The following is a 14,710-nucleotide window of genomic DNA, read 5'->3' as shown; positions in this document are numbered from 1 at the left end:
AAGAGGAGGTTTGAAATTTTGACTTGTCTACTTAAAGATCACCAAAATCTGATAACAAGGTCAATTACGTCCCTGGGTGGGATTGAACCACCAACCTTTTGGTTAATAGCCATACACACTAACTGATTGCGCCACAGAGACACTTTGCAAAAGTACATACTGACAAAGGCTAATAAGCATTCATCTAAAACGTTTCCTAGAAAAACTTTAAAAAGTCAATAATCTGGAGAGTTTTTGTAAGATGTTTCTTCCATCAACCAACGAAGAAACACATTGGTACTTTCCCATGATGAGTGAGTGCTTCAGGATCTATTGCACTTACATGTGCAGCAGAGTACAGCAATGGAAGCATGCTGGGCACATAACCCAGAGGTAGGCAGATTGAAACTATCTTCTGCTATATGCATTTTTTTTTTGTTAATTAAAGTAATCCAAAACTGGGATTGATATGTTGGCTCTTTTATTTTTACTTACAGTACAATAACTTTTACCATTTTAATTTGTTTTAATAGTATATTAAAAGTATTGTTTTCTTTCAAAAATCCACTTAATTTTCTTTACCCTATTATTAAAATGGTAATTGACAAAAACAAACTACATTGTCACCAGAAGAGCAATACAAAATGTACAAGTGATATATTAAAATCATCTTTCCAGCTTGAATTTCAATGATGCATTGGGGCAACGATTTTGTGAGAAACATTTTCACCCTTAAATAAAGATTTTCTTAATTCCTTACCTGTGTGCTAATTAGATATCACCTTGTTTTCACATTAAACAGACTTCCACATGAGAAAGCAGCAAAGATGCAGTGGCGTTAATGTTTCCTGGTGTCAACCTGTATTATTTCAGTAGACATTGAAATGAGGATGCATCTTGCTGCCTTTCCAATGAAGCAAGTTTAATTTAGTAATAGGTTAAAAACCATCTTTACAAAGGTGTTAATCAGAGACTTGGCTTTGTGGACACTTTTCAGAGAACAAATTTGTTAGCATAAAAATAAAGCCAGAAAATTAAGAGCTGTTTAATCACTCAATTGGATTTTTTTTGCCAGCATATTTCTTTTTCTCTGCAACCCACTGCTAAATTGTGCTTCCTAGCTGTTTTTATAAAATCACTGAATCAAATCTAACTCTGATTACATCAGAGAAGACCAGGTACCCTACACCAGAACAGGGGGTTTGAAATTTTGACTTGTCTACTTAAAGATCACCAAAATCTGATAACAAGGTCAATTACGTCCCTGGGTGGGATTGAACCATCAACCTTTTGGTTAATAACCTCGCACACTAACTGATTGCGCCACAGAGACACTTTGCAAAAGTCCATACTGACAAAGGCTAATAAGCATTCATATAAAACTTTTCCTAGAAAAACTTTAAAAAGTCAATAATCTTGAGAGTTTTTGTAAGATGTTTCTTCCATCAACCAACGAAGAAACACATTGGTACTTTCCCATGATGAGTGAGTGCTTCAGGATCTCTTGCACTTACATGTGCAGCAGAGTACTGCAATGGAAGCATGCTGGGCCCATAACCCAGCGGTAGGCAGATTGAAACTATCCTCTGCTATATGCATTTTTTTTTGTTAATTAAAGTAATCCAAAACTGGGATTGATATTTTGGCTCTTTTATTTTTACTTACAGTACAATAACTTTTACCATTTTAATTTGTTTTAATAGTATATTGACAGCATTGTTTTCTTTCAAAAATCCATTTAATTTTCTTTACCCTATTATTAAAATGGTAATTGACAAAAACAAACTACATTGTCACCAGAAGAGCAATACAAAATGTACAAGTGATATATTAAAATCATCTTTCCAGCTTGAATTTCACTGATGTAATGGGGCAACGATTTTGTGAGAAACATCTTCACCCTTAAATAAAGATTTTCTTAATTCCTTACCTGTGTGCTAATTAGATATCACCTTGTTTTCACATTAAACAGACTTCCACATGAGAAAGCAGCAAGGATACAGTGGCGTTAATGTTTCCTGGTGTCAACCTGTATTATTTCAGTAGACATTGAAATGAGGATGCATCTTGCTGCCTTTCCAATGAAGCAAGTTTAATTTAGTAATAGGTGAAAAACCATCCCTACAAAGGTGTTAATCAGAGACTTGGCTTTGTGGACACTTTTCAAAGAACAAATTTGTTAGCATAAAAATAAAGCCAGAAAATGAAGAGCTGTTTAATCACTCAATTGGATTTTTTTTGCCAGCATATTTCTTTTTCTCTGCAACCCACTGCTAAATTGTGCTTCCTAGCTGTTTTATAAAATCACTGAATCAAATCTAACTCTGATTACATCAGAGAAGGCCAGGTACCCTACACCATATCAGGGGGTTTGAAATTTTGACTTGTCTACTTAAAAATCACCAAAATCTGATAACAAGGTCAATTACGTCCCTGGTTGGGATTGAACCACCAACCTGTTGGTTAGTAGCCAGACACACTAACCAATTGCGCCACAGAGACACTTTGCAAAAAGTACATACTGACAAAGTCTAATAAGCATACATCTAGAACGTTTCCTAGAAAAACTTTAAAAAGTCAATAATCTGGAGAGTTTTTGTAAAATGTTTCTTCCATCAACCAACGAAGAAACACATTGGTACTTTCTCATGATGAGTGAGTGCTTCAGGATCTCTTGCACTTACATGTGCAGCAGAGTACTGCAATAGAAGCATGCTGGGCCCATAACCCAGAGGTAGGCAGATTGAAACTATCCTTTGCTATATGCATTTTTTTTGTTAATCTAAGTAATCAAAACTGGGATTGATATTTTTGCTCTTTTATTTTTACTTGAAGTACAATAACTTTTACCATTTTAATTTGTTTGAATAGTATATTGACAGTATAGTTTTCTTTAAAAAATCCACTTAATTTTCTTTACCCTATTATTAAAAGGGTAATTGACAAAAACAAACTACATTGTCACCAGAAGAGCAATACAAAATGTACAAGTGATATATTAAAATCATCTTTCCAGCTTGAATTTCAATGATGCATTGGGGCAACGATTTTGTGAGAAACATCTTCACCCTTAAATAAAGATTTTCTTAATTCCTTACCTGTGTGCTAATTAGATATCACCTTGTTTTCACATTAAACAGACTTCCACATGAGAAAGCAGCAAGGATACAGTGGCGTTAATGTTTCCTGGTGTCAACCTGTATTATTTCAGTAGACATTGAAATGAGGATGCATCTTGCTGCCTTTCCAATGAAGCAAGTTTAATTTAGTAATAGGTGAAAAACCATCCCTACAAAGGTGTTAATCAGAGACTTGGCTTTGTGGACACTTTTCAGAGAACAAATTTGTTAGCATAAAAATAAAGCCAGAAAATGAAGAGCTGTTTAATCACTCAATTGGATTTTTTTTTTGCCAGCATATTTCTTTTTCTCTGCAACCCACTGCTAAATTGTGCTTCCTAGCTGTTTTTATAAAATCAATGAATCAAATCTAACTCTGATTACATCAGAGAAGGCCAGGTGCCCTACACCAGAACAGGTGGTTTGAAATTTTGACTTGTCTACTTAAAGATCACCAAAATCTGATAACAAGGTCAATTACGTCCCTGGGTGGGATTGAACCACCAACCTTTTGGTTTATAGCCGTACACACTAACTGATTGCGCCACAGAGACACTTTGCAAAAGTACATACTGACAAAGGCTAATAAGCATTCATCTAAAACGTTTCCTAGAAAAACTTTAAAAAGTCAATAATCTGGAGAGTTTTTGTAAGATGTTTCTTCCATCCACCAACGAAGAAACACATTGGTACTTTCCCATGATGAGTGAGTGCTTCAGGATCTCTTGCACTTACATGTGCAGCAGAGTACTGCAATGGAAGCATGCTGGGCCCATAACCCAGAGGTAGGCAGATTAAAACTATCCTCTGCTATATGCATTTTTTTTGTTAATTAAAGTAATCCAAAACTGGGATTGATATTTTTGCTCTTTTATTTTTCATTAAAGTACAATAACTTTTACCATTTTAATTTGTTTTAATAGTATATTGAAAGTATTGTTTTCTTTTAAAAATCCACTTAATTTTCTTTACCCTATTATTAAAATGGTAATTGACAAAAACAAACTACATTGTCACCAGAAAAGCAATACAAAATGTACAAGTGATATATTAAAATCTTCTTTCCAGCTTGAATTTCAATGAGGCATTGGGGCAACGATTTTGTGAGAAACATTTTCACCCTTAAATAAAGATTTTCTTAATTCCTTACCTGTGTGCTAATTAGATATCACCTTGTTTTCACATTAAACAGACTTCCACATGAGAAAGCAGCAAGGATGCAGTGGCGTTAATGTTTCCTGGTGTCAACCTGTATTATTTCAGTAGATATTGAAATGAGGATGCATCTTGCTGCCTTTCCAATGAAGCAAGTTTAATTTAGTAATAGGTTAAAAACCATCTTTACAAAGGTGTTAATCAGAGACTTGGCTTTGTGGACACTTTTCAGAGAACAAATTTGTTAGCATAAAAATAAAGCCAGAAAATTAAGAGCTGTTTAATCACTCAATTGGATTTTTTTTGCCAGCATATTTCTTTTTCTCTGCAACCCACTGCTAAATTGTGCTTCCTAGCTGTTTTTATAAAATCACTGAATCAAATCTAACTCTGATTACATCAGAGAAGGCCAGGTACCCTACACCAGAACAGGGGGTTTGAAATTTTGACTTGTCTACTTAAAGATCACCAAAATCTGATAACAAGGTCAATTACGTCCCTGGGTGGGATTGAACCACCAACCTTTTGGTTAATAGCCGTGCACACTAACTGATTGCGCCACAGAGACACTTTGCAAAAGTCCATACTGACAAAGGCTAATAAGCATTCATATAAAACTTTTCCTAGAAAAACTTTAAAAAGTCAATAATCTGGAGAGTTTTTGTAAGATGTTTCTTCCATCAACCAACGAAGAAACACATTGGTACTTTCCCATGATGAGTGAGTGCTTCAGGATCTCTTGCACTTACATGTGCAGCAGAGTACTGCAATGGAAGCATGCTGGGCCCATAACCCAGCGGTAGGCAGATTGAAACTATCCTCTGCTATATGCATTTTTTTTTTGTTAATTAAAGTAATCCAAAACTGGGATTGATATTTTGGCTCTTTTATGTTTACTTAAAGTACAATAACTTTTACCATTTTAATTTGTTTTAATAGTATATTGACAGTATTGTTTTCTTTCAAAAATCCATTTAATTTTCTTTACCCTATTATTAAAATGGTAATTGACAAAAACAAACTACATTGTCACCAGAAGAGCAATACAAAATGTACAAGTGATATATTAAAATCATCTTTCCAGCTTGAATTTCAATGATGCATTGGGGCAACGATTTTGTGAGAAACATCTTCACCCTTAAATAAAGATTTTCTTAATTCCTTACCTGTGTGCTAATTAGATATCACCTTGTTTTCACATTAAACAGACTTCCACATGAGAAAGCAGCAAGGATACAGTGGCGTTAATGTTTCCTGGTGTCAACCTGTATTATTTCAGTAGACATTGAAATAAGGATGCATCTTGCTGCCTTTCCAATGAAGCAAGTTTAATTTAGTAATAGGTGAAAAACCATCCCTACAAAGGTGTTAATCAGAGACTTGGCTTTGTGGACACTTTTCAAAGAACAAATTTGTTAGCATAAAAATAAAGCCAGAAAATGAAGAGCTGTTTAATCACTCAATTGGATTTTTTTTGCCAGCATATTTCTTTTTCTCTGCAACCCACTGCTAAATTGTGCTTCCTAGCTGTTTTTATAAAATCACTGAATCAAATCTAACTCTGATTACATCAGAGAAGGCCAGGTACCCTACACCATAACAGGGGGTTTGAAATTTTGACTTGTCTACTTAAAGATCACCAAAATCTGATAACAAGGTCAATTACGTCCCTGGTTGGGATTGAACCACCAACCTTTTGGTTAGTAGCCAGACACACTAACCGATTGTGCCACAGAGACACTTTGCAAAAAGTACATACTGACAAAGTCTAATAAGCATACATCTAGAACGTTTCCTAGAAAAACTTTAAAAAGTCAATAATCTGGAGAGTTTTTGTAAGATGTTTCTTCCATCAACCAATGAAGAAACACATTGGTACTTTCCCATGATGAGTGAGTGCTTCAGGATCTCTTGCACTTACATGTGCAGCAGAGTACTGCAATGGAAGCATGCTGGGCCCATTACCCAGAGGTAGGCAGATTGAAACTATCCTCTGCTATATGCATTTTTTTTGTTAATTAAAGTAATCAAAACTGGGATTGATATTTTTGCTCTTTTATTTTTACTTAAAGTACAATAACTTTTACCATTTTAATTTGTTTTAATAGTATATTGACAGTATAGTTTTCTTTAAAAAATCCACTTAATTTTCTTTACCCTATTATTAAAAGGGTAATTGACAAAAACAAACTACATTGTCACCAGAAGAGCAATACAAAATGTACAAGTGATCTTTCCAGCTTGAATTTCAATGATGCATTGGGGCAACGATTTTGTGAGAAACATCTTCACCCTTAAATAAAGATTTTCTTAATTCCTTACCTGTGTGCTAATTAGATATCACCTTGTTTTCACATTAAACAGACTTCTACATGAGAAAGCAGCAAGGATGCAGTGGCGTTAATGTTTCCTGGTGTCAACCTGTATTATTTCAGTAGACATTGAAATGAGGATGCATCTTGCTGCCTTTCCAATGAAGCAAGTTTAATTTAGTTATAGGTGAAAAACCATCCCTACAAAGGTGTTAATCAGAGACTTGGCTTTGTGGACACTTTTTAGAGAACAAATTTGTTAGCATAAAAATAAAGGAAGAAAATGAAGAGCTGTTTAATCACTCAATTGGATTTTTCTGCCAGCATATTTTTTTTCTCTGCAACCCATTGCTAAATTGTGCTTCCTAGCTGTTTTTTATAAAATCACTGAATCAAATCTAACTCTGATTACATCAGAGAAGGCCAGGTACCCTACACCATAAGAGGGGGTTTGAAATTTTGACTTGTCTACTTAAATATCACCAAAACCTGATCACAAGGTCAATTATGTCCCTGGGTGGGATTGAACCACCAACCTTTTGGTTAGTAGCCAGACACACTAACCGATTGCGCCACAGAGACAATTTGCAAAAAGTACATACTGACAAAGGCTAATAAGCATTCATCTAGAACGTTTCCTAGAAAAACTTTAAAAAGTCAATAATCTGGAGAGTTTTTGTAAGAATTTTCTTAAATCAACCAACGAAGAAACACATTGGTACTTTCCCATGATGAGTGAGTGCTTCAGGATCTCTTGCACTTACATGTGCAGCAGAGTACTGCAATGGAAGCATGCTGGGCCCATTAACCAGAGGTAGGCAGATTGAAACTATCCTCTGCTATATGCATTTTTTTTGTTAATTAAAGTAATCCAAAACTGGGATTGATATGTTAGCTATTTTATGTTTACTTAAAGTACAATAACTTTTACCATTTTAATTTGTTTTAATAGTATATTGACAGTGACAAACTACATTGTCACCAGAAGAGCAATACAAAATGTACAAGTGATATATTAAAATCATCTTTCCAGCTTGAATTTCAATGATGCATTGGGGCAACGATTTTGTGAGAAACATCTTCACCCTTAAATAAAGATTTTCTTAATTCCTTACCTGTGTGCTAATTAGATATCACCTTGTTTTCACATTAAACAGACTTCCACATGAGAAAGCAGCAAGGATGCATTGGCGTTAATGTTTCCTGGTGTCAACCTGTATTATTTCAGTAGACATTGAAATGAGGATGCATCTTGCTGCCTTTCCAATGAAGCAAGTTTAATTTAGTAATAGGTGAAAAACCATCCTTACAAAGGTGTTCATCAGAGACTTGGCTTTGTGGACACTTTTCAGAGAACAAATTTGTTAGCATAAAAATAAAGCCAGAAAATGAAGAGCTGTTTAATCACTCAATTGGATTTTTTTGCTAGCTTATTTCTTTTTCTCTGCAACCCACTGCTAAATTGTGCTTCCTAGCTGTTTTTATAAAATCACTGAATCAAATCTAACTCTGATTACATCAGAGAAGGCCAGGTACCCTACACCATAAGAGGGGATTTGAAATTTTGACTTGTCTACTTAAAGATCACCAAAATCTGATAACAAGGTCAATTACGTCAATGGGTGGGATTGAACCACCAACCTTTTGGTTTATAGCTGTACACAGTAACTGATTGCGCCACAGAGACACTTTGCAAAAGCCCATACTGACAAAGGCTAATAAGCATTCATCTAAAACGTTTCCTAGAAAAACTTTAAAAAGTCAATAATCTGGAGAGTTTTTGTAAGATGTTTCTTCCATCCTCCAACGAAGAAACACATTGGTACTTTCCCATGATGAGTGAGTGCTTCGGGATCTCTTGCACTTACATGTGCAGCAGAGTACTGCAATGGAAGCATGCTGGGCCCATAACCCAGAGGTAGGCAGATTAAAACTATCCTCTGCTATATGCATTTTTTTTGTTAATTAAAGTAATCCAAAACTGGGATTGATATTTTTGCTCTTTATTTTTCATTAAAGTACAATAACTTTTACCATTTTAATTTGTTTTAATAGTATATTGAAAGTATTGTTTTCTTTTAAAAATCCACTTAATTTTCTTTACCCTATTATTAAAATGGTAATTGACAAAAACAAACTACATTGTCACCAGAAGAGCAATACAAAATGTACAAGTGATATATTAAAATCATCTTTCCAGCTTGAATTTCAATGATGCATTGGGAGCAACGATTTTGTGAGAAACATTTTCACCCTTAAATAAAGATTTTCTTAATTCCTTACCTGTGTGCTAATTAGATATCACCTTGTTTTCACATTAAACAGACTTCTACATGAGAAAGCAGCAAGGATGCAGTGGCGTTAATGTTTCCTGGTGTCAATCTGTATTATTTCAGTAGACATTGAAATGAGGATGCATCTTGCTGCCTTTCCAATGAAGCAAGTTTAATTTAGTAATAGGTGAAAAACCATCCCTACAAAAGTGTTAATCAGAGACTTGGCTTTGCTATATGCATTTTTTTTTGTTAATTTAAGTAATCAAAACTGGGATTGATATTTTTGCTCTTTTATTTTTACTTAAAGTACAATAACTTTTACCATTTTAATTTGTTTTAATAGTATATTGACAATATAGTTGTCTTTAAAAAATCCACTTAATTTTCTTTACCCTATTATTAAAAGGGTAATTGACAAAAACAAACTACATTGTCACCAGAAGAGCAATACAAAATGTACAAGTGATCTTTCCAGCTTGAATTTCAATGATGCATTGGGGCAACGATTTTGTGAGAAACATCTTCACCCTTAAATAAAGATTTTCTTAATTCCTTACCTGTGTGCTAATTAGATATCACCTTGTTTTCACATTAAACAGACTTCTACGTGAGAAAGCAGCAAGGATGCAGTGGCGTTAATGTTTCCTGGTGTCAACCTGTATTATTTCAGTAGACATTGAAATGAGGATGCATCTTGCTGCCTTTCCAATGAAGCAAGTTTAATTTAGTTATAGGTGAAAAACCATCCCAACAAAGGTGTTAATCAGAGACTTGGCTTTGTGGACACTTTTTAGAGAACAAATTTGTTAGCATAAAAATAAAGCCAGAAAATGAAGAGCTGTTTAATCACTCAATTGGATTTTTCTGCCAGCATATTTTTTTTCTCTGCAACCCATTGCTAAATTGTGCTTCCTAGCTGTTTTTTATAAAATCACAAAATTAAATCTAACTCTGATTACATCAGAGAAGGCCAGGTACCCTACACCATAAGAGGGGGTTTGAAATTTTGACTTGTCTTCTTAAATATCACCAAAACCTGATCACAAGGTCAATTATGTCCCTGGGTGGGATTGAACCACCAACCTTTTGGTTAGTAGCCAGACACACTAACCGATTGCGCCACAGAGACAATTTGCAAACAGTACATACTGACAAAGGCTAATAAGCATTCATCTAGAACGTTTCCTAGTAAAACTTTATTAAAGTCAATAATCTGGAGAGTTTTTGTAAGAATTTTCTTAAATCAACCAACGAAGAAACACATTGGTACTTTCCCATGATGAGTGAGTGCTTCAGGATCTCTTGCACTTACATGTGCAGCAGAGTACTGCAATGGAAGCATGCTGGGCCCATTAACCAGAGGTAGGCAGATTGAAATTATCCTCTGCTATATGCATTTTTTTTGTTAATTAAAGTAATCCAAAACTGGGATTGATATGTTAGCTATTTTATGTTTACTTAAAGTACAATAACTTTTACCATTTTAATTTGTTTTAATAGTATATTGACAGTATTGTTTTCTTTCAAAAATCCACTTAATTTTCTTTACCCTATTATTAAAATGGTAATTGACAAAAACAAACTACATTGTCACCAGAAGAGCAATACAAAATGTACAAGTGATATATTAAAATCATCTTTCCAGCTTGAATTTCAATGATGCATTGGGGCAACGATTTTGTGAGAAACATCTTCACCCTTAAATAAAGATTTTCTTAATTCCTTACCTGTGTGCTAATTAGATATCACCTTGTTTTCACATTAAACAGACTTCCACATGAGAAAGCAGCAAGGATGCATTGGCGTTAATGTTTCCTGGTGTCAACCTGTATTATTTCAGTAGACATTGAAATGAGGATGCATCTTGCTGCCTTTCCAATGAAGCAAGTTTAATTTAGTAATAGGTGAAAAACCATCCTTACAAAGGTGTTCATCAGAGACTTGGCTTTGTGGACACTTTTCAGAGAACAAATTTGTTAGCATAAAAATAAAGCCAGAAAATGAAGAGCTGTTTAATCACTCAATTGGATTTTTTTGCCAGCATATTTCTTTTTCTCTGCAACCCACTGCTAAATTGTGCTTCCTAGCTGTTTTTATAAAATCACTGAATCAAATCTAACTCTGATTACATCAGAGAAGGCCAGGTACCCTACACCATAAGAGGGGATTTGAAATTTTGACTTGTCTACTTAAAGATCACCAAAATCTGATAACAAGGTCAATTACGTCAATGGGTGGGATTGAACCACCAACCTTTTGGTTTATAGCTGTACACAGTAACTGATTGCGCCACAGAGACACTTTGCAAAAGCCCCTACTGACAAAGGCTAATAAGCATTCATCTAAAATGTTTCCTAGAAAAACTTTAAAAAGTCAATAATCTGGAGAGTTTTTGTAAGATGTTTCTTCCATCCTCCAACGAAGAAACACATTGGTACTTTCCCATGATGAGTGAGTGCTTCAGGATCTCTTGCACTTACATGTGCAGCAGAGTACTGCAATGGAAGCATGCTGGGCCCATAACCCAGAGGTAGGCAGATTAAAACTATCCTCTGCTATATGCATTTTTTTTGTTAATTAAAGTAATCCAAAACTGGGATTGATATTTTTGCTCTTTATTTTTCATTAAAGTACAATAACTTTTACCATTTTAATTTGTTTTAATAGTATATTGAAAGTATTGTTTTCTTTTAAAAATCCACTTAATTTTCTTTACCCTATTATTAAAATGGTAATTGACAAAAACAAACTACATTGTCACCAGAAGAGCAATACAAAATGTACAAGTGATATATTAAAATCATCTTTCCAGCTTGAATTTCAATGATGCATTGGGGGCAACGATTTTGTGAGAAACATTTTCACCCTTAAATAAAGATTTTCTTAATTCCTTACCTGTGTGCTAATTAGATATCACCTTGTTTTCACATTAAACAGACTTCTACATGAGAAAGCAGCAAGGATGCAGTGGCGTTAATGTTTCCTGGTGTCAACCTGTATTATTTCAGTAGACATTGAAATGAGGATGCATCTTGCTGCCTTTCCAATGAAGCAAGTTTAATTTAGTAATAGGTGAAAAACCATCCCTACAAAAGTGTTAATCAGAGACTTGGCTTTGCTATATGCATTTTTTTTTGTTAATTTAAGTAATCAAAACTGGGATTGATATTTTTGCTCTTTTATTTTTACTTAAAGTACAATAACTTTTACCATTTTAATTTGTTTTAATAGTATATTGACAATATAGTTGTCTTTAAAAAATCCACTTAATTTTCTTTACCCTATTATTAAAAGGGTAATTGACAAAAACAAACTACATTGTCACCAGAAGAGCAATACAAAATGTACAAGTGATCTTTCCAGCTTGAATTTCAATGATGCATTGGGGCAACGATTTTGTGAGAAACATCTTCACCCTTAAATAAAGATTTTCTTAATTCCTTACCTGTGTGCTAATTAGATATCACCTTGTTTTCACATTAAAAAGACTTCTACATGAGAAAGCAGCAAGGATGCAGTGGCGTTAATGTTTCCTGGTGTCAACCTGTATTATTTCAGTAGACATTGAAATGAGGATGCATCTTGCTGCCTTTCCAATGAAGCAAGTTTAATTTAGTTATAGGTGAAAAACCATCCCTACAAAGGTGTTAATCAGAGACTTGGCTTTGTGGACACTTTTTAGAGAACAAATTTGTTAGCATAAAAATAAAGGCAGAAAATGAAGAGCTGTTTAATCACTCAATTGGATTTTTCTGCCAGCATATTTTTTTTCTCTGCAACCCATTGCTAAATTGTGCTTCCTAGCTGTTTTTTTATAAAATCACTGAATCAAATCTAACTCTGATTACATCAGAGAAGGCCAGGTACCCTACACCATAAGAGGGGGTTTGAAATTTTGACTTGTCTACTTAAATATCACCAAAACCTGATCACAAGGTCAATTATGTCCCTGGGTGGGATTGAACCACCAACCTTTTGGTTAGTAGCCAGACACACTAACCGATTGCGCCACAGAGACAATTTGCAAAAAGTACATACTGACAAAGGCTAATAAGCATTCATCTAGAACGTTTCCTAGAAAAACTTTAAAAAGTCAATAATCTGGAGAGTTTTTGTAAGAATTTTCTTAAATCAACCAATGAAGAAACACATTGGTACTTTCCCATGATGAGTGAGTGCTTCAGGATCTCTTGCACTTACATGTGCAGCAGAGTACTGCAATGGAAGCATGCTGGGCCCATTAACCAGAGGTAGGCAGATTGAAACTATCCTCTGCTATATGCATTTTTTTTGTTAATTAAAGTAATCCAAAACTGGGATTGATATGTTAGCTATTTTATGTTTACTTAAAGTACAATAACTTTTACCATTTTAATTTGTTTTAATAGTATATTGACAGTATTGTTTTCTTTCAAAAATCCACTTAATTTTCTTTACCCTATTATTAAAATGGTAATTGACAAAAACAAACTACATTGTCACCAGAAGAGCAATACAAAATGTACAAGTGATATATTAAAATCATCTTTCCAGCTTGAATTTCAATGATGCATTGGGGCAACGATTTTGTGAGAAACATCTTCACCCTTAAATAAAGATTTTCTTAATTCCTTACCTGTGTGCTAATTAGATATCACCTTGTTTTCACATTAAACAGACTTCCACATGAGAAAGCAGCAAGGATGCATTGGCGTTAATGTTTCCTGGTGTCAACCTGTATTATTTCAGTAGACATTGAAATGAGGATGCATCTTGCTGCCTTTCCAATGAAGCAAGTTTAATTTAGTAATAGGTGAAAAACCATCCTTACAAAGGTGTTCATCAGAGACTTGGCTTTGTGGACACTTTTCAGAGAACAAATTTGTTAGCATAAAAATAAAGCCAGAAAATGAAGAGCTGTTTAATCACTCAATTGGATTTTTTTGCCAGCATATTTCTTTTTCTCTGCAACCCACTGCTAAATTGTGCTTCCTAGCTGTTTTTATAAAATCACTGAATCAAATCTAACTCTGATTACATCAGAGAAGGCCAGGTACCCTACACCATAAGAGGGGATTTGAAATTTTGACTTGTCTACTTAAAGATCACCAAAATCTGATAACAAGGTCAATTACGTCAATGGGTGGGATTGAACCACCAACCTTTTGGTTTATAGCCGTACACACTAACTGATTGCGCCACAGAGACACTTTGCAAAAGTCCATACTGACAAAGGCTAATAAGCATTCATCTAAAACGTTTCCTAGAAAAACTTTAAAAAGTCAATAATCTGGAGAGTTTTTGTAAGATGTTTCTTCCATCCACCAACGAAGAAACACATTGGTACTTTCCCATGATGAGTGAGTGCTTCAGGATCTCTTGCACTTACATGTGCAGCAGAGTACTGCAATGGAAGCATGCTGGGCCCATAACCCAGAGGTAGGCAGATGAAAACTTTCCTCTGCTATATGCATTTTTTTTGTTAATTAAAGTAATCCAAAACTGGGATTGATATTTTTGCTCTTTATTTTTCATTAAAGTACAATAACTTTTACCATTTTAATTTGTTTTAATAGTATATTGAAAGTATTGTTTTCTTTTAAAAATCCACTTAATTTTCTTTACCCTATTATTAAAATGGTAATTGACAAAAACAAACTACATTGTCACCAGAAGAGCAATACAAAATGTACAAGTGATATATTAAAATCATCTTTCCAGCTTGAATTTCAATGATGCATTGGGGGCAACGATTTTGTGAGAAACATTTTCACCCTTAAATAAAGATTTTCTTAATTCCTTACCTGTGTGCTAATTAGATATCACCTTGTTTTCACATTAAACCGACTTCTACATGAGAAAGCAGCAAGGATGCAGTGGCGTTAATGTT

The 14,710-nt window shown here is 34.3% G+C and overlaps 4 non-coding genes across 4 annotated transcripts; all 4 read right to left on the bottom strand.

Annotated features, from left to right (window-relative positions):
* Positions 1-5,918: 5,918 nt before the first annotated feature.
* TRNAS-ACU (transfer RNA serine (anticodon ACU)) lies at positions 5,919-5,992 on the bottom strand. Its single transcript has one exon. It is a non-coding gene; the product is annotated as a tRNA-Ser (tRNA).
* A 1,081-nt stretch (positions 5,993-7,073) lies between these two features.
* Positions 7,074-7,147, bottom strand: TRNAS-ACU (transfer RNA serine (anticodon ACU)). The gene has a single exon. It is a non-coding gene; the product is annotated as a tRNA-Ser (tRNA).
* A 2,749-nt stretch (positions 7,148-9,896) lies between these two features.
* On the bottom strand, positions 9,897-9,970 carry TRNAS-ACU (transfer RNA serine (anticodon ACU)). The gene has a single exon. It is a non-coding gene; the product is annotated as a tRNA-Ser (tRNA).
* A 2,815-nt stretch (positions 9,971-12,785) lies between these two features.
* Positions 12,786-12,859, bottom strand: TRNAS-ACU (transfer RNA serine (anticodon ACU)). The gene has a single exon. It is a non-coding gene; the product is annotated as a tRNA-Ser (tRNA).
* Between the last annotated feature and the right edge of the window lie 1,851 nt (positions 12,860-14,710).

The sequence above is a fragment of the Pseudophryne corroboree genome (assembly GCF_028390025.1).
Source record: "Pseudophryne corroboree isolate aPseCor3 chromosome 7 unlocalized genomic scaffold, aPseCor3.hap2 SUPER_7_unloc_1, whole genome shotgun sequence".
Classification (NCBI taxonomy): domain Eukaryota; kingdom Metazoa; phylum Chordata; class Amphibia; order Anura; family Myobatrachidae; genus Pseudophryne; species Pseudophryne corroboree.
The sequence above is the reverse complement of the archived record's forward strand: the minus strand, read 5'-3'. Positions and strand labels throughout refer to the sequence as shown.